This window comes from Alligator mississippiensis, chromosome 5 (assembly GCF_030867095.1).
Source record: "Alligator mississippiensis isolate rAllMis1 chromosome 5, rAllMis1, whole genome shotgun sequence".
Lineage (NCBI taxonomy): Eukaryota > Metazoa > Chordata > Crocodylia > Alligatoridae > Alligator > Alligator mississippiensis.
In genome coordinates this window covers 191,655,069-191,677,165 of record NC_081828.1, presented here as the reverse complement: position 1 = coordinate 191,677,165, position 22,097 = coordinate 191,655,069, and positions in this window count along the sequence as shown.

The following is a 22,097-nucleotide window of genomic DNA, read 5'->3' as shown; positions in this document are numbered from 1 at the left end:
TTGGAGAGAAATGTTTCCATATTTTGTAGCCAGTCTGTGCCCAGAGAGAATTCAGAGGGAAATATTGAAGGAAAATGGTTCACTGCTTTGTCTACTATTCAGCAACTATGAGAAAAAGCATCTCAAAGTCTGCCTCATTTACTGTGGTCCTGAGGAACAATTCCTTTCCCCAGGAACTTAGGAACCAAAAACCAGTTCAGCTTCCTTGTGAAAGGCTGAGAGGGTACAGAAGAGAAAATTAGCTACATTGTACAGTCAATATAAAGACTCCTCTGTAAAGGCCAAGTGAGTTTCCCTTTTACATATGCTTTTATGAAGCAGTTGTTGCATCTCAGTTAAAAGTAAAAGGTGTCACAATGACAGATGTGTGAGCCAGCATCATTTCTTAGTGAACAAGACCTGAACTACAAATGGAGGCAAGGAGGCCAGAGCTTTGGCGCTGACTCAGACATTTACACAGCATAGAAGGAGGGACAGCTCTGCTTGCCTCCAGAAGTTCATGTACTTCATGAAAAATTATGAAAAAGTAAGAGAGAAATGTATGCGATTGTCCAGTACAATGAACATTCAAGCAATTTCAAACATCCAGAAGTATAAAAAGACGGATCCAAACAAGAACGTGCTATGTAATATAGAGAACAATCATAATCCTCTTGGATAATGGCATCTGAATTTTTCTACAAAAGACATCAAGGTTCATTTTTAAAAGTATCAATTGATTGGTGCATGGCAGGAAAATAATTTTTTTCTTCTAAGAGCCGTGTTCCACTTCTAGTGGGATAAAATTACTTTTAACAAGAAAAGGAACTCACAAGCTGCAGGCGATATTCTAAACAATAAGGTCATTATACATATTTGAAAATTACATGCAAGACCCGCCTTAATTTCTTGGTGGCACCTACAATTTCTATAAATTATTTACAATTTTTTGATACACGAGTAGTTTAAATACAGCCATTTCAACTTCTCAAACTCTAATCCAGATGAATTGGAGAAAGATGCACGATCCTAATTTCATGAAGTCTGAATAGGATTTCTAACTTTTGATTAATTTGGAGCTTTTCTTGGAAAATCTCTTGCAGTTCACCACTTTTTTCATCAAGGAATGATAAGTCTGAGTCCACAGATGCTCACATACACTTCAGAATCCTGGTAAGTGCTCAGTGATTATGTAATTGGGAAATTTTTGCATAATATTTTGGCTTTTTTGATGGCATGTTTTAATGTCAGTACTTTAACACATGCATCTTTCAGGGTACTTGGATGAAATCTCTGAGAAAACAGTCTTTAAACATCCCTCTCTCTTGTTGATGCACTTCCCAGGCAACAGGAATTCCATACCTGCAACAAGGTAAGTCCTTTTTAAGGCACTTGTTCACAGGAGAAAAAACTTTCAAAATCATTATTTCTCTCATGCAAAAACAAGAATTTGGATGATTCTGTAACTCCCAACAGCCCTCCTGCTTCAACAGATAAGGAGACAATTTTCTTATCTCCATTCACAAAATTTGACAGAACATTCTCAATCTTTTCCAAATAATTGATGGTTTCAAATTACTTAATACCTGGAAAGGTTATGAAGCAGGTCATTAAAGATGAAAGAATCTTTTTCTAAGAACCTGGAGGAGGTCAGGACGGTGATCAAAAACAGCCAACATGAATTCATCAAAAGCAACCTGATTCCTTCTGTTAGAAGGTGATGGATAGGCTCTGTTAATGGGTGGAAAGCAGCAGATGTGATGCTCCTCAATTTTGGCAAGGCTTCCAGCACTATTTTCTATGACAATTAAATTAGTAATGTAAGTAATACAGTTTAGATCATGGGGGGAGGGAAGATCCAGCCCACGATGGACTCAATTTCCCAGCAGCCCCATTGAAAGGCTGGTTTCTATTGCAGGCTGGTTTCTATTGAAACCCCAGGAGCAGCGGAGCCATGACAACGCAGGGCCAGGGTTTCCATCGACACCAGCCCCAGCAGCAATGGCAGGGCACTCAGCAGGGTAAGGAGCTACCTACTCCAGGGCCTGGACTCTGCCATGTTAACAGCGTGGTCCACAGCTGGGGCATGCAGACCACAGCTCTGCCTTGGCTCCAAATCATGCTGTCACCATTGCAAGATCCCAGCCCTGGCCCAGCTCAGCCAGCACTGCTGGGGCCAGTGTCCATAGAAACCCTAGCCCCACACTGACACAGCTTTACCACTCCTGGGCTCTCCATGGAAACCAGCCACAGCGACATGGGCAGAGGCTACTGGGAAATGGGGTCCAGCCACCGGCCGGATTTACCATTTTGCCTACCCCTGGTTTAGATAAAAGTACTGTAAAGTTCAATTATCATACTTAATGAGTAGTCATCAATGGCTTTATCTAGTTGGGAAGACGTATCTGTTGTGGGATTTCCCAGAGGTATGATCTGGGTCCAGTATTGTTTCATATTTTCCTTAAGTATTTGGAAGGTGGGATGGAGTGGACTCTTAGTAAATTTTGTGGCTGAAACAAGTTTGGTGGATTTATAGACACTCTGGAGGGTAGTGCTAGGATCCAGAATGAACTTGATAATTTGGAGAAATGGTAGGAAACTAACTAAATAAAATTCAATAAGTACAAGTGGAAAGTCCTGTATGTGGGACAGAACAATTGCACGCACAAAGACAGACTGGGGAATGACTGGCTTGGCTGCAATAGGGCAGAACAGGGCCTAGGGGTTACAGAGGACCATAAGCTGAAGTGTGCCCTTGGTGCAAGAAAAGCCAATAGCATACTGGGTTGTATTAGTAGGGACGTCACTTGAAAAATCAAGGGAAGCAATTCTCCTGTTCTACTCTTAGCTGCTGGAACATTTTTCCAGCTGCAAAATCCAAATGATAAAAAGCATCTCAGCTTCCACTCCAGCAGCATTTCCAGGTATGTAAACATGCAGAAAGTTAAAAAAAAAAAAAGGGCTTATTAGCTTTAATGGAGTATTCCAACCACAGCTGGTTCACATACCTTTCTCACCATAACAATTCAGAACACCTCCAGATTTTTTGTTAGGAAAACTAATCTTCTGTTGAGCTGGTTTGTATTTTCCAAAACCTGATGCTATACATATTTTCACTATGTTCCATATTATCTCCTGTAGCAGATGGGGAGTTTGGTCATGGATTTTTGAGATGGATGAATCACATATTTGTACATTCTGAAAAGTCTTTGTAATCCTTACTCCACCAGATGTAAAAGAGGGCCTCAATCAGTAGATCAGTGTGGTGTTGACCTGGTACAGGATATCAGTGTAGCACTCTTAGGGTAGATAAGCTTATGGTTCCATGCTATAGTCCAGTGGTTAAGGGCAGTTTGGGAAGAAGGAAAACTGTCCCCTTGGGGGCCCTTACCTTGTCTGCAGATTGTTTCAGGGCTGGGGCAGGGGTGGGCTCCCTTAAATGCTTTGGCCTGCTGGCTTTGCAAGGGTTGCTCAGTGGGCCAGCAGTGGCGGTAGTCCCCCCATTACAGATAAATGCATAACATGTAGAGGACCCAGCTCACAAGAGAGCTTGGGAAGCAGGTGGGAAATCTGAGGCTAGGTACAGATATTTAAAAAGCCTGAGCTAGAATTAAGTTACGCAGTTATCTGTAACAGGGGGACTACTGCCACTGCTGGCCCACTGAGCAATCCTTGCAAAGCCAGCAGGGACTTAAGGGAGCCCACCCCTGCCCCAGCCCTGAAACAACCTGTAGACAAGGCAAGGGCCCCCAAGGGGACACTTGCATGCCTGTACATGAATGCCAGGAGCTTGGGGAACAAACAGGAGGAACTTGTCCTCCTGCTTAACACAAATAATTACGATGTCATAGGGATAATGGAGACCTGGTGGGACTCCACCCATGACTGGACCATGGGTATAGATGTCTATAACCTGTACAGGAGAGATTGAGTAGACAAAAGGGGTGGAGGTGTAGCTCTCTAGGTCAAGGAGAGTTACGTGTTCCTGCAAGCCGATATTGGCGACCAGGGTGGATGACTGGAGACCCTCTGGGTTAAAATCCGTGGGGAACATGGCACAGGGGACACAATGGTGGGAGTCTACTACAGACCTCCCACCCAAAGCCAGTATTTTACCAGGGAATTGGCTGAGGCCGCATGCTCCCGGTCCATGGTTGTCATGGGAGACTTCAAATATCCAGACATCTCATGGGAAAAGCGCGTGGCTAAATCCGAGCCCTTGCAAAGCTTCCTCTTGTGCGTGGATGACCTTTATCTGATACAAGAAATCTACGGGCCAAGGAAAGGTAAACTGTTGTTCAACCTGGTACTGGCAACCAGCGATGACCTAATCAGTGACCTAACTATCAATGGGAAGCTGGGTGACAGTGACCACGAGCTGATCACCTTTACCATCTGCCGTAAAGCTGGCAAGTCAGCCAGCAATACTGAAGTCCTAGACTTCAGGAAAACTGACTTTGACAAGCTCAGGAGGCTTGTTGGTGAGGCCCTAAGGGACCACAACCTCAAGGGGAGGGGAGTTCAGGAAGAGTGGTTGCTCCTCAAGGGAGTGATCCTTGATGCACAAGCTAATGCAATTTCATCTAGAAGGAAAGGCAGCAAAAGGGCACATCAGCCCCCTTGGCTCTCCAGAGAACTAGCACACCTCCTGTGGCTAAAAAGAAAGACCTACAAAGGATGGAGGATGGGATCCACCTCCAAGGAGGAATATTCCACAATGGTCCGGACCTGCAAGGAGTGAACCAGGAAAGTCAAGGACAGGGAGGCCCAGGTGAGGGAGATTCCTTGCCTTCCATCAATGCTGACCTCTTGAAGGAACACCTTGAGAGGCTGGACACCTTCAAGTCAGCCAGCCCTGACAATCTACACCCCAGGGTACTCAAGGAGCTGGCTAGTATCATAGCTCAGCCCTTGACATGGATCTTGGAGAGCTCCTACTGCTCTGGTGAAGTGCCCGAAGACTGGAAGAAGGCCAATGTGGTATCTATCTTCAAGAAAGGGAGGAAAGTGGATCTGGCAAACTACAGGCCCATCAGCCTGACCTCTATCATGGCAAGGTCTTGGAAAAGATTATCAGAGAGGCCATTCTTAACAGACTGGCTAGTGGCAATATCCTGAGGGATAGCCAGCATGAGTTTGTTGTGGGTACGTCTTGCTTGACCAATCTCATTTCCTTCTATGACCAGGTGACCTATAACCTGGACAAGGGAGAAGAGATTGATGTTATATATCTTGACTTCAGAAAAGCCTGTGATCTGGTATCCCATGATCACATCTTGGCAAAACTGGCCAACTGCGACCTCGGGTCCATCACAATCCACTGGCTGGGGAATTGGCTCCATGGTCAGACCCAGAGAGTGGTGGTTGACGGAAGTCAATCATCATGGTGCCCTGTGACCAGTGGGATCCCTCAAGGCTCTGTCCTTGGACTTGTATTGTTCACCATCTTCATTAATGATGTGGACATTGGAGTCAGAAGCAGACTGGCCAAGTTCACCAATGATACCAAACTTTGGGGTAAAACATCCACACCTGTGGACAGGAGGGTGATCCAGACTGACCTTGACAGGCTCAGGAAATGGGTGGATGAGAATCTGATGGTGTTTAACACCAAAAAATGCAAGGTTCTCCATCTTGGGAAGAAGAACCTGCAGCATCCTTATAGGCTTGGCAGTGCTATGCGGGCTAGCACTATGGAAGAAAGGGACTTGGGGGTCATGATTGACCACAAGATGAACATAAGCCTTCAATGTGATGCTGCGGCTAGTAAAGAAAGCAAAACGCTGGCTTGCATCCATAGATGCTTCTCGAACAAATCCCAGGATGTCATTCTCCCATTGTACTTGGTCTTGGTGAGGCCGCAGCTAGAGTACTGCGTTCAGTTTTGGGTCCACAATTCAAAAAGGATGTGGAGAAGCTTGAGAGAGTCCAGAGAAGAGCCACGTGCATGATCAGAGGTCAGGAAAACAGACCTTACGACAACAGGTTGAGAGCTATAGGACTCTTTAGCTTGGAAAAGCGCAGGCTCAGGGATGATCTAATGGCCACCTAGAAGATTATCAGGGGTGTTCATCAGGATCTGGTGGAATGTTTGTTCACCAGAGCACCCCAAAGGATGACAAGGTCAAACGGTTATAAACTCCTGTAAGACCGTTTCAGGCTGGACATAAGGAAGAATTTCTTTACTGTCCAAGCTCCGAAGGGCTGGAATAGCCTGACATCGGAGGTGGTTCAAGCACCTACTTTGAATGCATTCAAGAGAAATTTGGATGTTTATCTTGATGGGATCCTATGATCCCAGCTAAGTTTCTGCCTCTGGGGCAGGGGGCTGGACTTGATGATCTTCCGAGGTCCCTTTCAGCCCTAATGTCTATGAAAGGAAGCAGCGTAGTTTAGATCGATACTGAACAGAACACACATTTGCCTGTGGGGGGAAGGGGGTGGATCATAGGCTGGGTTTTGCTATTTTTAAACCAGTCTACATGCTGAACTTCTGTTATGGGTATAGACCGGTTCTGCGGGCCTAACTTCTATTCCAGAATACACCAGTTTCCAATCACTTATATTGGTAAAAGTGTAATGTGCAATGTCTGTACCTGTCCAGAATTTGCTCTTGAGCTTCTCCAGAGCAGCTTTACTGATTTGTATCAACTATACTGGCAGTTGCCTACACCCTTACCATCTCTCTAGGTCAGAAGTGAGGGCAGGTCTTCTCCTCCACTGGGGATGATTCTACATCTTTACAGGTGCTGGTGCCTCCAGGGATTTTTGCAGTACTTTGATATCTTCCCCTCAAGGACACACAGCTTTCACAGCAAGGTTCTGAGGCTGCTTCCCTGAGCACAGGAGGTTTAATTGCTATTCAAGAGGGGATTTACTGGGGTGAAAGAAACTAATTAAAATACAAACAGGTTTTAACAATCTGCAGTCTCTGAATAAAGCAGCCCTATAGCCAACCAGTCCAGGCCAATGGAGCTGTGTCATCTGGCCTGAGGGGCTCCCCACAAATCTGGAAATTTGGCAAGGGGAGAGGGGGCTGAGGAGGGGGAGTAGTAGCAATTAATGCTGCCATCACTCCCATGCAGCCAAATTTCCAAACTATGCAGCCAAATACTAACCTGATCCTGTGTGTGGGTCCACGTCATGCAGGGCTGGGACAGTAGGCCCAATCCATTGCACTGTGTGGAGCTGGGGCCACATGATGGATTACATCTGCATGCTGGCCCTGCACTGGATGAGGTCCACAGAGTGATCCCATGCACTGGATCCCACCTGTGGACTAATTTGTCATCCAGCCCACAGCTCATAAAGTTGGGCACTACTGATCTAGGGGTTCTCCTGACTCTGCAGTAGCATTGTAGCCCCTGGACAGTCCATTCAAAATTTCTTCTGGGCTCTAGGGGAACAGTCCAGTTCAGCACATCCATATTCTGTCATGTGCTCTAAAAGGAGCTCTCTCCTTTTCCCTCCAAATAGGTAGGCAGGTCACAGAAGTCACAGCATCAAACTCCATGTTTCCACTTTCCTACTTTGGTTAGGACTTGCCTCACTATGGTCAGCATTAAACTCCATGGCTGGGTACAGACTGTCAAAAAGCCTGAGGCTGAATAGATTCAGTCTTTGCAGGTTAGTCTAAACTGCACAGATTAAATTGAAACAGAAGTGAACAAACAATTAATTTTGATTCAGGTGTAGCCCGGGTGTACACGGGTTTGTACTTCCCTCTCCAATCGAGGGAATTATTGGCAGGGCAGTGTGCTGTGGAGGGACACAACAGCCCACTGGCCACCTTTGTCCCCTATACAGTCAGGTTCAGTCAATCAATTACTTAACTATATACAGATTTATTAGCACAACAAAACCACTAAAGGGTAAGGACATATATATATATTTATAAAATCGATGTACAAAGTTTACAAAACAATAAACCCTATAATATATATATATTGGTGTATGGGCTCCACCAATCAAAATAGCAGGATCTCAAGCCTGGGATTCAACCCAAGCTCTGAAAGGTAAGCCTGCTACACAGGAAATGCAGCCACATGCCTGCAGTGGTTCAGGTCAGAAGCTGGGGAGTGCTAGAGCACAGCTCTCTGACTGTGTGTTCACTTCCTCTTCCTACTGCCCCCAAGGTTTCTGGGATTTGCAGTCCAGAATTACAGCAGCAAGACTCTGCAGAGTTGCTCATCACTTTCTCTTCCTGCTTCCAGATTCCTCTTGGATTTGTATTCCGCAGTTGCAGCCAGCAGTAAGTTTGAGGAAGGGAAAGGCTGTTTAACCCCTGTTTCTGGCCCCAGAACCCAGCTGGAGTTTACCTGTGTGTGGGGGGGGGAGGGGCATCCCCCCTGTAGACTAGTATTCAGCCCCAGCCAGGCTTGCCCCACCCATCCCATTGTCAGCCAGACCTCATTGCTTCAGCTAGGGAGCAGAGGGGTGGGGCCAGCCCTGCTTTCTGGAGTAGACAGCCCAGGGCTAGAAAGCATGCTGGGGAGCTCTGATTTAACTTGAACCAGAAAGGGGTCTAGGACAGAAGTTTCATAAACTGGTTTGATCCAAATCAGTCAAGTCTGATACTACATTCAACCAGGTTTATCTTAAACCAGTTTTAGCCATTTTGAAACTGGTTTATGTGCACTGAATTTGTGTTCTGTTATGGGTTTAACCTAGTTTCTGATCACTTAAACAGGTTTATGTGCAACTTCTGTCCCTAGCCCATGTCTCCACTTCCCTACTTTGGTTAGGACTTGCTTCTCTGCAGATGTGTTCTTACTGGGGTTATACTGAATTTAATATTTATTTTATTTATATCCGACCCTATCCAAAAGGCTCAGAACAGCTTACAATAAACAGACAGACAGTGATATAAAGCAATATAATGCAGTTGCCACACTTCACCTACCTGAGCTACAGTCAGTGACTCACCTCTTGCTCCTTGGTACTCTGTGGATTTTAGGCCCACTATCATTCACCTGAAGCAACTCATATTAAAAAATGAGGAAAAATTCCCGGGAAGGTGTTTAACATCTATTTGATAAGGGAAGGAATTTACTATTAATATTGCCACATGTCTCCCTTAGCTATGGCTAGGAGAATAGGAAGGAGGCAGACATGTCTTTTGAAAACCCATGTCTGTTTTTGAATTTAGTGGTCTCTTTCTTGTTGAATACACTGTGAAGAACTGGATGGGGAACTGAGGGAGACATTCCCAGTCTTATAAATATGTTAAAAGCATCTACTGACAGAGGGTTGCTATTGATGGCCTGACTTTTCCAGTTTAACTACAGTGATAAGTGACACCCTCCAGAACTATACAGCCTGAATTTTTTTAATCATAGATTCATAGATGTTAGGGTCGGAAGGGACCTCAATAGATCATCGAGTCCGACCCCCTGCATAGGCAGGAAAGAGTGCTGGGTTCAGGTGACCCCAGCTAGACGCTTATCTAACCTCATCTTGAAGACCCCCAGGGTAGGGGAGAGCACCACCTCCCTTGGGAGCCCGTTCCAGACCTTGGCCACTCGAACTGTGAAGAAGTTCTTCCTAATGTCCAATCTAAATCTGCTCTCTGCTAGCTTGTGGCTATTATTTCTTGTAACCCCTGGGGGTGCCTTGGTGAATAAATACTCACCAATTCCCTTCTGTGCCCCTGTGATGAACTTATAGGCAGCCACAAGGTCGCCTCTCAACCTTCTCTTGCAGAGGCTGAAAAGGTCCAGTTTCTCTAGTCTCTCCTCGTAGGGCTTGGTCTGCAGGCCCTTAACCATACAAGTGGCCCTTCTCTGGACCCTCTCCAGGTTATCCACATCCCTCTTGAATTGCAGCGCCCAGAATTGCACGCAGTACTCCAACTGCAGTCTGACCAGCGCCCGAAGGTCCAAGGAGGGGAAGTATCACCTCCTTGGACCTATTCGTCATGCATCTGCTGATGCACGATAAAGTGCCATTGGCTTTTCTGATGGCTTCGTCACACTGCCGACTCATGTTCATTTTAGAGTCCACTAGGACTCCAAGATCCCTTTCCACTTCCGTGCTACTCAGCAGGTCATTCCCTAGGCTGTAGGTGTGCTGGACATTTTTCCTCCCTAGGTGCAGCACTTTGCATTTCTCCTTGTTGAACTGCATTCTGTTGTTTTCTGCCCACTTGTCTAACCATTTGAATCCTACAAACAAGTGAAGACACCACAGAATAAAAACTATTGTTCCCGACATTCTACTTCCATGTAAGGATATTTGTTATTAAATGTATCCTCCCAGAAGTCAACAGGAGAGTATATGAATTCTGAACTGAATGAGCTGTTTATCCAATCAGTAGCCCAGGGTTCCCTAGGTCCTCATCCATCTCCTTGTACTCAGGCCATGAAGGTTGTTATGGGACAGGGTCAGCACTTGGACTGTGACTAATTAAATAGGGATTATGGATTATTGGAGAAGGCAGCCAAAATGACTCATCATTAATCAAAACTTTTAAACATTTAGAGAGTCTGAGCACTGTGAAATCTCACTCTTGTTTCCATCTCCCGGGAAGCTAAACAAATACTTGACACTAGAATTTAATGAGCCTTAGAGAGCCTGGGTATGGGGGGCCTAATTTGCCCAAATAAAACAGGGCTTCTCTTAATAACTTACATCTAGCTCCTGTAGCCTTTCCCTAAGGTGTGTGTTAGGCCTTCTCTCCTTGGTGGCAGCAATGACCAAAATTTTGAGTAATTCTACCCTTTCTGTGTGTGAACCTGGTCTAGGGTTCTTTTTCTTGGGTTCAAGTGGTTCCATATCTTGCAGAAGGTTTCCTCATTGTCCTAGAGGCATAAGGGTGCTGTCCTTTGAATTCTCATTTACAGAACCACAAGAAGAAAAGATGGCAAAGCCCAGTGTACAGCAAATAAACATCAGCAAAGAAGAAGCCTCCAAAAGTCAGCCATATACAGGGATGGAGGAGGGGATTTTGGTTGTGTATGAAGTATCAAACACTTGGGGAAGGAAGACATTAAGAACATAAGAATTGTCACTACTTGTTTGTTTTAAACCTGCTGCTGGATAGCATATTTCATTGGTTGCACTCTATATCTTGTATTATGAGACATAATAAATAACAGTTGCAATTCACTTTCTTTCACACCATTTTATAGACCTCCATCACATCCCATCTCAGTCATCTCTATTCCAAGCTGAAGAATCCCAGCATTTTCAGTCTCTCCTCATATGAAAGCCATCCCATACCTCAGACACCTTTGTTACCCTTTTCTGTACATTTTCCCATTCTAGCACACCCTTTTAGAAATGGGGTGACCAGACCTTCACAGCGTACACACTATGATAGACCAAGGAGTTATATAATGAAATAGTATTTTTTCTGTTTTGCTTTTAATTCATCTCTAAATGATGCTTACTGTTTTATTTTCCCTTTTAATCATCACTGAAGACTGGGCAAATGCTTTCAGAAAACTCCCTACAATAACTCCAAGACCTCTTTCCCGAGTGGAAAGCTAACAGCTAATTTAGAGCCCATTGCTCAGTTTTATAGCTAGGGTTTTTCCCCATGTACATTACTTTGTGTTTATCAGCATTACATTTCCTGTGCTTCTTTTCTGAGATCTTTCTTTAACTGAAACTCTTCTCTCTTAACTTAAAGTTTGACTACGTGGAATAATTCTGTATTGTTTGCAGGCATTGCCACTTCATTATTTCCATCCTTTTCCACATCATTTATAAACACATTGAACAACACAAGTCCTACACCGAGTCCCGGGGGACCCTATTGCTTAATTCAGTCCCTGCTGAAAAATGGCCTTTAGACCTACCCTTTGTTTCCTTTTTAAGCGATTTTCAATACATGAAAGAGCTTTCCCTCTTGCACCATGACAGCTTAGTTTCTTTGTCTTTGGTGAGGGGATCTTGTCAAAAGCCTTTTGAAAAACTAGGTATGCTTTCTAGATAGGTCCCCTTCACCCACATATTTATTGACAACCTCAGTTCCAACATATTACTGAGAAATGCTCTCTTTTGAGAGAAGCCATGGGGGACTCTTCCTCAACATACTGTATGATATTAATACAGTTAACTAATAATATTTTTTTTATAAATATGCTGCTGCTCCATCTTCTACCACTCCCAAACTTATTTGTAATTATTTGCCAGGATCCCTTAGAGTCAGGGTGTGGACAAAAGAATGAATTATACCATATTAAAGGGCAGTGGGAGGTGTGGGTCAACTTCCTGTGTATTGCACAATTCACTGTAACTGTTTCCTGTGTCCTGCTGTAAGTGGAAGCTAAATACGGCAGGCTGCCTCAGAATGAAACAACTGCTAAAGTACTGAAGTATCTTCCACTTACTGTGGGATAAAGCAGGCCCATGAAACAGTTACAGCAGGTCAGAGGATACATGGCAAGCTTCTCTCCATTTTAACTCATTTAACTTTTTGTCTTTCTGTGGGGGGTAGGTGCTGAAAGGCCTAGGTCCTCTCTGGCCTGGCGTCTTCCTGATGAATGATGTCAAGATGGGGAGGTGTTGACACTATCCCACAGCCACTCTCTGGTGTGGTTTTTTTCTCCCCTGCCACATCTTTAATCTTCTTTCCAATAGGGAGCTGGTTCTGTTGGGTGATAAGTCCGAGCCTGTTGGAGGCTTTTCTTCATGGGGCTCTGCCTCCCTTACACCCCACCCTTACTACTTTGTTCATGTTATCCGACTCCTTTTTTGGGGGACTGACCCCTCATGGCCAATCTAGGAGTCTTCCTTAGGCTGCTGGGATCTGGGTCAAGCCTGTTCTAATTGACCCCCTGGCAATCAATCAGCAGGTCAGGTCTCTTCTACCCTGCGGTTCATGCAGGGTTCCCCTGCTTTTCTTAATGGACTAACAGCCTTCTGAATAAGGCAACTTCAGTCAGTTTCCTCCATAAAGGTACATCAGCTGACATCCCTTCCCACATTCAGGGTTGATACCCTGCAACAATTCTTTAGCTGACTCAAGTGGGAGAGTTCACTTAAGTCTGCCTATTTATCCCAGGGTTGATCACCCCTCTGCCATAGCACTTTAACAGTCCAGAACTCAACAAAAGAAAATCAACTGAAATCTTCTCTTTCATCATGGGTTGATCCCCTTCCCCTCTTTTATCAATTCAGTCAATGATCCTCAACACAAACTGAGACAACAATCAACTTAAGCTTTTTCTATCCTTCATCCAGGGATGAAATTGTCATTAATTTACTTTATCAGTCCTGCAATGGCAGAATCAATTTAGGAACAGTAGTGATACCAGCTGGCTCAAGCTGCCCTGTTCCTGGCAGCTTGGTGGTCCCAAGCTGCACACCTCCCATATCCTCAGGTACCTGCTTTGGCCCCAGGCTTCACTCCTGCACCTAGTGAGTCACTTTGACAATCTGTTGGGGAATCTGTGTGCTTATGGGTGGTCCTCCGACCACCTGTGCCTGTCACCATGTACCATTCTTCCTCAGCTAGCTGCAGGCTTGCATTGACCAGAGAGTCCTCCAGCATCTTCTTTCCACAGATGCCATGGTCTCTCCTCAGCTGCCCTTTTCTGGGGCTGGAAATACTGCTCCAAGCTCCTAGGCTGCCAATCCGGACAGAGCACTTGCTGCAGGAGCATAGTGCAGTGGTCTGGGCTCTGGCTGTGCTCCTTCTCTTGCCTGAGGTAAGTGAGGGATGATTACCACCCCTGAGATCTCTTCCATCCCTGGAGTATTTCCTCTTACACTGTCCATAGCCTCAGACTAGGGCTTTAGGAGCTGGGAAAGCCCAATGGGAGTGGAGTTATACTACAATTAAACAGCCAATTACTACAACTTAGGAAATGAGGGCACACCTGATCAGTACAAATTCTTGTTTGACTGGAATTGTCTCAGTGCTGAAGAGAACTTCATGGCCAATGAGTCTGAAATTCTGGGCTTTGGGTCTTCTCATGTTTCTCATAGGCTACAAAGCTTTACCTTTACGCTATGCTGTTTGAGCAGTGCACAAAGTGAGTGATAAGTAGGTAGTTTGTTTTACAGTTGTCTGACTTGTTCATGTGCTTCCCTTGCAATTTGGTTTATGTGGCTGTTTCTCACCATCCTATGTTGTCAGTCATGGGGGAGACGAAAGCAGCTAGAAAAACAGTCCAAATGTCAACAGTCAAACACAGTAAAGGATGCTCTTAGTTCCTGTGAAGTCCACTTCGGCCTACAGCTTGATTAAATAACTGTATTCTCTAGGGGAGCATAGAAATATATCAAAAGAGCTCTGGAACATACAGTGGGGTTTTCCTACTTACACAGATTAGTCAAATCATCCCCTAGAGGAACAACAGCTGTATTTCCTACTTTCTAGCCTGATTTCTTTTCAATAAAGACACAGACTTGCAATTAAAATAAATGATAGGGCACATATTATCATCTGAATGAGAACAGAGCACTGGCATCAGCAATAATCCTTTGATTCAAGGATTATCTCTACCATGGCTCATTGATGAGTCTTGAGATGACTTAAGAGTCCAATCCTTGAGCCACAGATCTATCTGCAGAAGTTGCAGATCTTTCTGCAGGGGAAAGTAGCCTGCAATCTGGGATTCCTTTCCTTTTCTTCCCTCCACTCTCTCTTCTCTGCTTTGAGGGCAAGACACTTTACCTCTAAATAGGCTGCTGCTTGGTTGAGGTTGCAGTGCTACTGGAGTTGATTGGCAGCCAGCTCTTCCTAACTCTTGATATCAGCATCCCTTTTCTTGAGGTATGCCTTCACAACATCCTTTTCATTACAGTGCCAGAGTGTCTCTAGATAGTCTTGTATCTGTCACTCTTTCTGAAGTTGGTGTTCATGATAACAAGACTGTGCTCTCCACATTTGCTCAGGAGGATGCTGGTAGAGTTGACTTTCCCTACTCCTTCCTTCTCAATAGTGCCAGTCTAGTTCCAGGTCACATCCAGCTTCAGTGTTGAAGTCACCAAGGAGAATGATCTGGTCCTCCTTGCAAGTCTTAGTCAGTACAGTCAAGGTAGGAGTAAAAGAAAAGAGCGTACAAAGGGTGGGGGGGGGGGGAATGCAAATATAGCTTCAGAGGGGAACCTCAGTGAAACTGTTCACTCACCTGAGAGAAAAAACAATTCTTCTACTTTCCCTGGCACATGATTTCTTCCATCACCTGCATTTAAACTACATTTTCTTTTCACAACCACAATGCAGAAATGAAAAATTAAACATAACTAAATTCTACATCTGTAATCTCTATCTCACACATCTTCAGCGAAGTTCTGCTACTCTTTAAAGGGAATCAGACAGGAAATTTGCACATCGGCCCTCAGTGACATGGCAAATAATGTAAACCCCTTATTTCCTCTACAGCTGGTTCAGAGCATGGCCTTTTTGATACAATAAGAGGAAATCCAGTTTTATGTTTGCTGTATTGTTGGAGGTTTGTTACAGCTGCTGTTTTACTCTTTGTATTTAAAAAAGGGTAAGTCTCTCTTCTATACTGATCACCTCCTGGAAAAGGAGTTTTCAGAAGTATCTGACTTGCATTCCTTCACAGAATGAAGTGGGTGTATTCTGGGCATATATTGCATATACTGGGTACATCTTATGAAAGAGCAGAAGAGGAAATAATTAAAGCCATAAAGAGATATATCTCTGATAGGAAAGGGACTACTTAGCATATTTAAAAACTTTGGAAAGCCTATATGGGAGCATGGTTCCAAAGCCATCTGTGATTTCAGTATATATTTCTAAGTCCTGCTGGCTTTTAGGCCATGTGTAGATGAAACAAGAGGTGTGTTTGCACTATACTTTAAAGCAATCTAAATGCTTTTGCACCGCTTTAATGGTGTTGGTCTTTGCATGCCTTGGCGGCATACAGCATATTAATTCCAGCCACTGTAGGAAATTCGGCAGCATAATGCACCTTAAATGACTTGGGGCACAGCAAACTAAAACTCCTTTGAGGAGTTTTAGTTTGCTGCCCCTACAGCTGTTGAGTGAAGCACCGAGCTCTGTAGGAAGCCCTGCAGGCAGCCTGGCAGCAGCCCAGAAAACAGGCTTCGCCCAAGAAAAGTGGCAAGTCTGATCTTTCCACCCTCCTCCCCTGGAGCCTGCCTGCCTGAGCTGCACGGGGCCTGGTGCTTCCCTCTGCAGCTGCGGTGCCCCTCGGGACTGCCCTAGCCGGGTATCTGTGGGTGGGTGCTGCCAGGGGGGAACCACTGCCATGGAGGGAAGCACCAGCCCCTCCCCTGCAGCCCAGGGACCACTCCACCCACCAGCAGCTCGCCCTCCCCTCTCTCCCAGAGAGGCAGGTAAGTCAGTGGGGTGTGTGCACGACACAGAGGTTTCATCAGCCCTAAACTGAAGAGGTGCTTTTTAAACCTACCGCTTCCTTTTAGGGCCCCTGTTTTGTCCACACCCACCATATTGTTACTTTCTCCTGCAGTTGTAGACCACCAGGTATTACATGGTATGTGAACTTTGGGCCAGGTTGAAAAAGACTTGGGTACATAAAATGGGATTTAGGTAGGAGTTAAGTGCCCAAATCCCAACCTGCCATCTTGTCAATCTTCTCTCAGCTACTGTCATGAGGGCATCCAAGAGCCTAATATTATAGATGCCAAATAATGATAAATAGCAGATGAACAAGAGTGTTGAACTACAGTTCTTTGCATGTCATGTTAGCCTGAAAAATTTCAAAGTGAGGAGGATCATATGCACAGAATGCACATGTCCTGCATATAATAGACCACAGGGGCAAGAAAGCCAAGTCAATCCGTGAAACTGAATTAAGATAGCAAACAGATAGGTGCTCATCACCACATGCAGATGTTGAATAATTAAGGGCCAGATGATGTTTGATACCTTTTAAAAGTGCGCAAAGTGGGTGGGAAGGCACAGGCAGCCTCTTTTTGTGTGTGCCCCTGAGAGGACTGGAAACAGCTGGAGCTTGTGCTTAATAAAGCAACACAAGTTTTGCAGGAAACGTGCAGTCAGATCTCTAGGCTGGGACTTGGGGGATATAAGTTCAGTTGCTGGATATACCACAGACTTCCTTTGGGAAGTACCTTGGGCAAGTCACTTCACCTCTCCAGGCCCTACTTCCTCTTGTGCGAAGAGTGATCCTTCTCAAAGTTGGTTTCCTTCAAATGTCAGATTACAAATGGAAAATTAAATATATTCCTTCCGGTATCGGAGTGTCTAGAGCAAAAGTAAAACTCTGGAATCTGACCGATTCTTCTTTTGCATACAGCTAAGTTTTCAAAGACCACCAACTCTGTTCTGGTACTACACAGGGGCAGACTCAGATGCATGCCCTTGCAAGGATGAAATGGGTAACTGCCTAAGCAACTGGGTAATAAGAAATGGAAGTTACCCAATTTGTGCCTACCAATGTCCATGTCTGGGAGCACAAGTTACACACACCTGATGAATCAAATCTTCACAGTCTCAATATTCACCAGGCATTGTGTGTGTGCAGAAACATTTGGTTATGCAAATGAAGATTTTGTATGCACAGAAAGAGAGCTTTATGGGGCCTAGAATCTGAGTAAGGTAAAAAAAGTTTTGCCCTAAGATTGGCTGTTCATTAAAATAATTTTTTTTTTTTTTTTTTTTAAGTTATCTGATCTCAAGCTGAGAGTCCCATCTGGGCCCAGCTGGTTGATTTACATTTTGCTAAGGTGCTTTAAACGAAAGACTGTGATACTGTTAAGGCCTTCAGCTTAATAAAATTTCAGTGTTGGCTTCTGTAAGAATAACAAATGTCCCTCAGTGTTTGCTGGAAGAGGTCTTAGGTTATGCAGGGCTGAATTATTAGCTAGCAATATGAAACAGCTCCACTCACACAGCCTAGTTCACTGCCCCCTTTCTCTGCCTACTCTACTCCCTGAACCTCCCAAGGGAGATGTGTCACTCAGTACGCAGCAGGTGCAGCCAGACAGACAGCGCTACCAGAGTGTTAATGAAAGGCTGGATCAAGAACAAAGAGTGCCTGCCTGCCAGTCTGAGAGAGACATGTTGCCCTCAGGAAGTTTGTTGTTGCACGCTGTGGCACAGACTACATGTGGCGGGCTCTTCTGATACATACACATAATAATTCCTCAAAGGAAGGTTGTGAGCTTGGATTTGGCCTTTAGCTTATGCAGATCTGTTCTGAGTGGAGCAAACAGTACATTCATGTCTTTGGGACAGGGTGAATGTTTTTATTCACACACAGCCAACACAAGCTCCATGCAGCCTTTAGAACTGGCTTTGCCCAGGCCCGTGCATGTGGTGTGTCCAGGGGGGAGGGAAGTCCTGCCCTTTGTATCTAGCTGGAATACTCAGCCCAAGGGCTCCTCGTAGGTACAGAGCCTTGGCTCCACTCCGCTAGGCCACAATACCAGCTGTTTCATCCTTCAGAGTGCGGCAGCTTTTCCATAACCTATCCCCCATTCCCTGCCAGATATTATCTCTTGCAGGTAGCCTTAGGTCTATTGGCCATACAGCTGCTGTTCTTCCAATTTTCTCTGAAGCAAGCCCTTCCCTTAGGGTAAATATATACATTGCACATAGATCATACTAAGGGCACTTAAACACAAGCATCTGCACGTTAAATCATGCTAAGTGCCCTCTGAGCATCTCAAAGTTACATCACTTCAGGTGGGGATTAACTCTGGGCCATGCCACCTTGATCATGTTAAGGTAACTTCAGTGTTCTCAGTGGAAATACAATGAGAAATTTGCATTCCTCTAGCATCCCAGGATGCACAGCTCCCAGTGCTCCCCCTGCATCCCCAGACCAGGGATGGAACCCAGGTGTCCTGGCTCCTAGCCACACCCCTGATCACCAGCCCCCTAGTGACAATTCAGAGATGTGCATGCCAGAAACTAAATTAACCCTTAACATATGACTGTTCACAGCACATTAACACCACTTAACATCCTACAGATTTAGTACGGTCTAAGCATAACGTTTAACCTCACCCTTAGAGCCTCACTCTGTGTGTGTGCGTGTGTGCGTGTGTGCGTGTGTCAAAGGGCAGAGGCCTCCAAACCCTTCTCTGGTCCCATACAGAGAAACTTCATTGGCTCTCTGAGGGTCCAGAGGGATGGATGGGATTTGCCCCATACTGTCAGTTGTAACTCCTGCTTAGCAAGTTGTATAGACTGAGTTAGGTTTACTCTGTAAAGGGATGCCTGAGAACACAACTATGGTTTCTGGAAAGAAGTTTCTTTTGCTGTTACAACATTGTCTTAACAAGGAATGTAACCCAGGAGGCAGAGAGACACGGGAGGGCAAGGGGGTGGAAACTTTACTTAGAGAGACTGAACAGATTCTTTGACATCCAAGAACAAGTACACACATTTGTGGCAGGCCCAAGTGCCCTGTTTTGTTTCATGACAGCACCTTCACAAGCATCTCAAACATTTGTTTTCCTTTGTACAGCCTCACATACTGCACAGCACTAGCAAATACAAGCTCCTTACTTTTAAAGCACAGCCATATGAGGAAATATTGTTACAATGAGCTGGAGCTCAAGTATGGCACAAAGATAAAAATGAACATGGGCATATAAGAGAAGTGAGAGAGCATGAAGAATAATGATTCTCAGTAGATGAGAGGACAGGTTTCCTACTGACAGTAGTGGTCTGAAGAATCCGGTGGTAATATTCACTGAGAAAAAGGGGTGACGTGTAGGGGGTGCACGCAGCTGCACATGCACCCCCTGCATATGGCGGTGCACCCCCTGCAAAAAGGCACCACTGACACTGTCAGCATCACCTGTGGGCAGTCGCCACTTGCCACCAGCAATGGTCGGTGCTCCCCCCCCCCCGGCCAATAGTGCCAGCGGCGTCTCCTGGAGTTCCCCACTCACCGCCAGCTCGCTTCTGCCACTGCCACACACCCGCCACTGCTGGCACAGCCATGCCCCCCCAGCCACCGGGGGCATGCGCCATGCATGCTGAGAAAGATTTTAGATTATTGATAAGTCAATGTGGACACTTCAGAAGGATGGTCTGTGGAGTCTTCAAAAGTCTTCTTAGCATCCTTGACTGCACGACTCAGGTAAACTTAAAGCCAAGACTTCAAAAAGTGACCAGTTATTTTTGGGTGCTCCAATTTGTGAGTTCTCAGCTAACAACACTCGAAGTGGACCTGACTTCAGAGGGCAGGTGATCAGTGTTTTGTGAAAAGCATGTATGTTTAAAAGGCTCCCAAACAGGTCAACACAAATCATTATTCACTTTGGAAATTCTTGGCCTCATATCATTTAGATGGTAGTTCCTAGCAGTCTATAGCAGCAGGTCCCTGCAAAGGGATTATGGACCCGACATTTTATGACAGAGGCAGCAAGCTTGAAGGAGGATGCCAATTAGCATAAAGATAACATATTTCATAAAGTTGAAAGCCAGAAAGATCATCTCCATCTGACCTCCCTTGAATTATAGGCCATTCAATTTTACCCAGTTACCTCTCTATTGAGCCTCATTTTCAGCTTTTTATTTCTCAGGAAACTGAATTCTTGTGTCCCGTAAGCAGAGAACAGGAAACACCAAGGCATCACCAATGCTTGAGGTTCCTACAGTGGCAAGAATCGATTATACCAAAATGATCCCTGCAGATGAACTAGACCTCATGCTGCAAAGGAAGGTGTCACCCTCTTCCAAAGTTCCTGCCAATCTGATTGGAGGTGGGGAGGGAGATTCTTTCCCAAGACCAAATCTAACGATCATTTTGACCCTGGACATGTGACCAAGATACTGTGGCAGGCACCAAAGTTCTGTGCTAGTTCAGAGCACCAGTCCACTCAGCCTGGTGCCCTGCCTCCAGCTCTGGCCAGTCTGTATGGGTGGCTGTAGACATGCGGGTCATCTGCTCTGCTAGTTACGAAGTGTTAGAGCAGACTCAATCGAGTCTGCTGCAGTGTGCTAGTTAGCACACTCCAGCAACCTTCCCATCTCATGTGTTCAGCATTCTCATGCTTCAAAATGGTGTCAGGGCACTTTAACTAAAGCTCATTTGACTACCTTTAACAAAAGTGCCTCCTCCACCATTCTGAAGTGCAGGATGCTGAATACACAAGACACTGCAGGTGCTTTAATTTGAGCCATTCTAATTAAAGTGTCATCATCCCTCCTGCCCTTGGAGCATGTGTAAAGATGCCCTATAGGTTCAACAGGAAGTGGAAACTCTAATACATGGTGAGTTCATTACCTCCTGTAACCGGGTGCCATCCCCAGCAGCATTCTAGCGGTCTGTGAGGGACACTCGTGAAGTCCTTTAATACTTCACTCCTGTATTTTTGTTCTGTATCCCACCTTTACTTTTCTGCCACATCTTGATGTAAATGTTGTTTAGTTGTTCTTACAAGTAGGAGACTACCTATTGTATGCCCCGATGACTAGGGCTGTCCTTACACACTCCAACCATCCCCACACATACCCCACACCTCACAGATGTTGTTTGTACTTCTATGTTGGGGTTCTCAGCCACCATGAGCTTCTCACCCCCATCTTTCTCTAGCTAGGCCTACCAGCCTAAACCCACAAGGTAGGATTTGACTCTGAGGCTCTAGCTGCTTAATACTGTCTGTGCCCGTGGCCCTCCTTTTGTGCTTACTATGGTACCAGGCCTTCTGGCCCACCCCCTTCATGCTATGCCTCTGGGCACTGAGTTGTTGGGTCTTCTGCTTCAAGCTTGGCCCTTTTCTTATAGCTCAGGCTACTAGCCTCAATCTTCCCACTAGGATCCAGCTTCAAAGTCCCATTTTCCTGCAGCCAGCTCTGGGCCCCTGGCCCTGTACAGCTGCACTCACTAGTGCACTGGGCCCTTCAGCTCTTTATGACTGCACCCCAAGGTGCTAATGAGGCCTTCTCCTCCTCCCCTACAGCCTCAACCACAAACCACTGGAACCAACCAAACCCAAAGAGTAAGCCCACAGGTTATAACCAAAATAAACTTAAGGAAGGCAGTCTGCCAGCTCACATTTTCCCTGGCTCTGTGCTTCTGCTTCCCATCATCTGCTGTGTTCCTTCTTGTGCAGCTTCTCTGAGAACCCGAACCCGAACCCGAACCCGAACCCGAACCCGAACCCGAACCCGAACCCGAACCCGAACCCGAACCCGAACCCGAACCCGAACCCGAACCCGAACCCCTCTACAG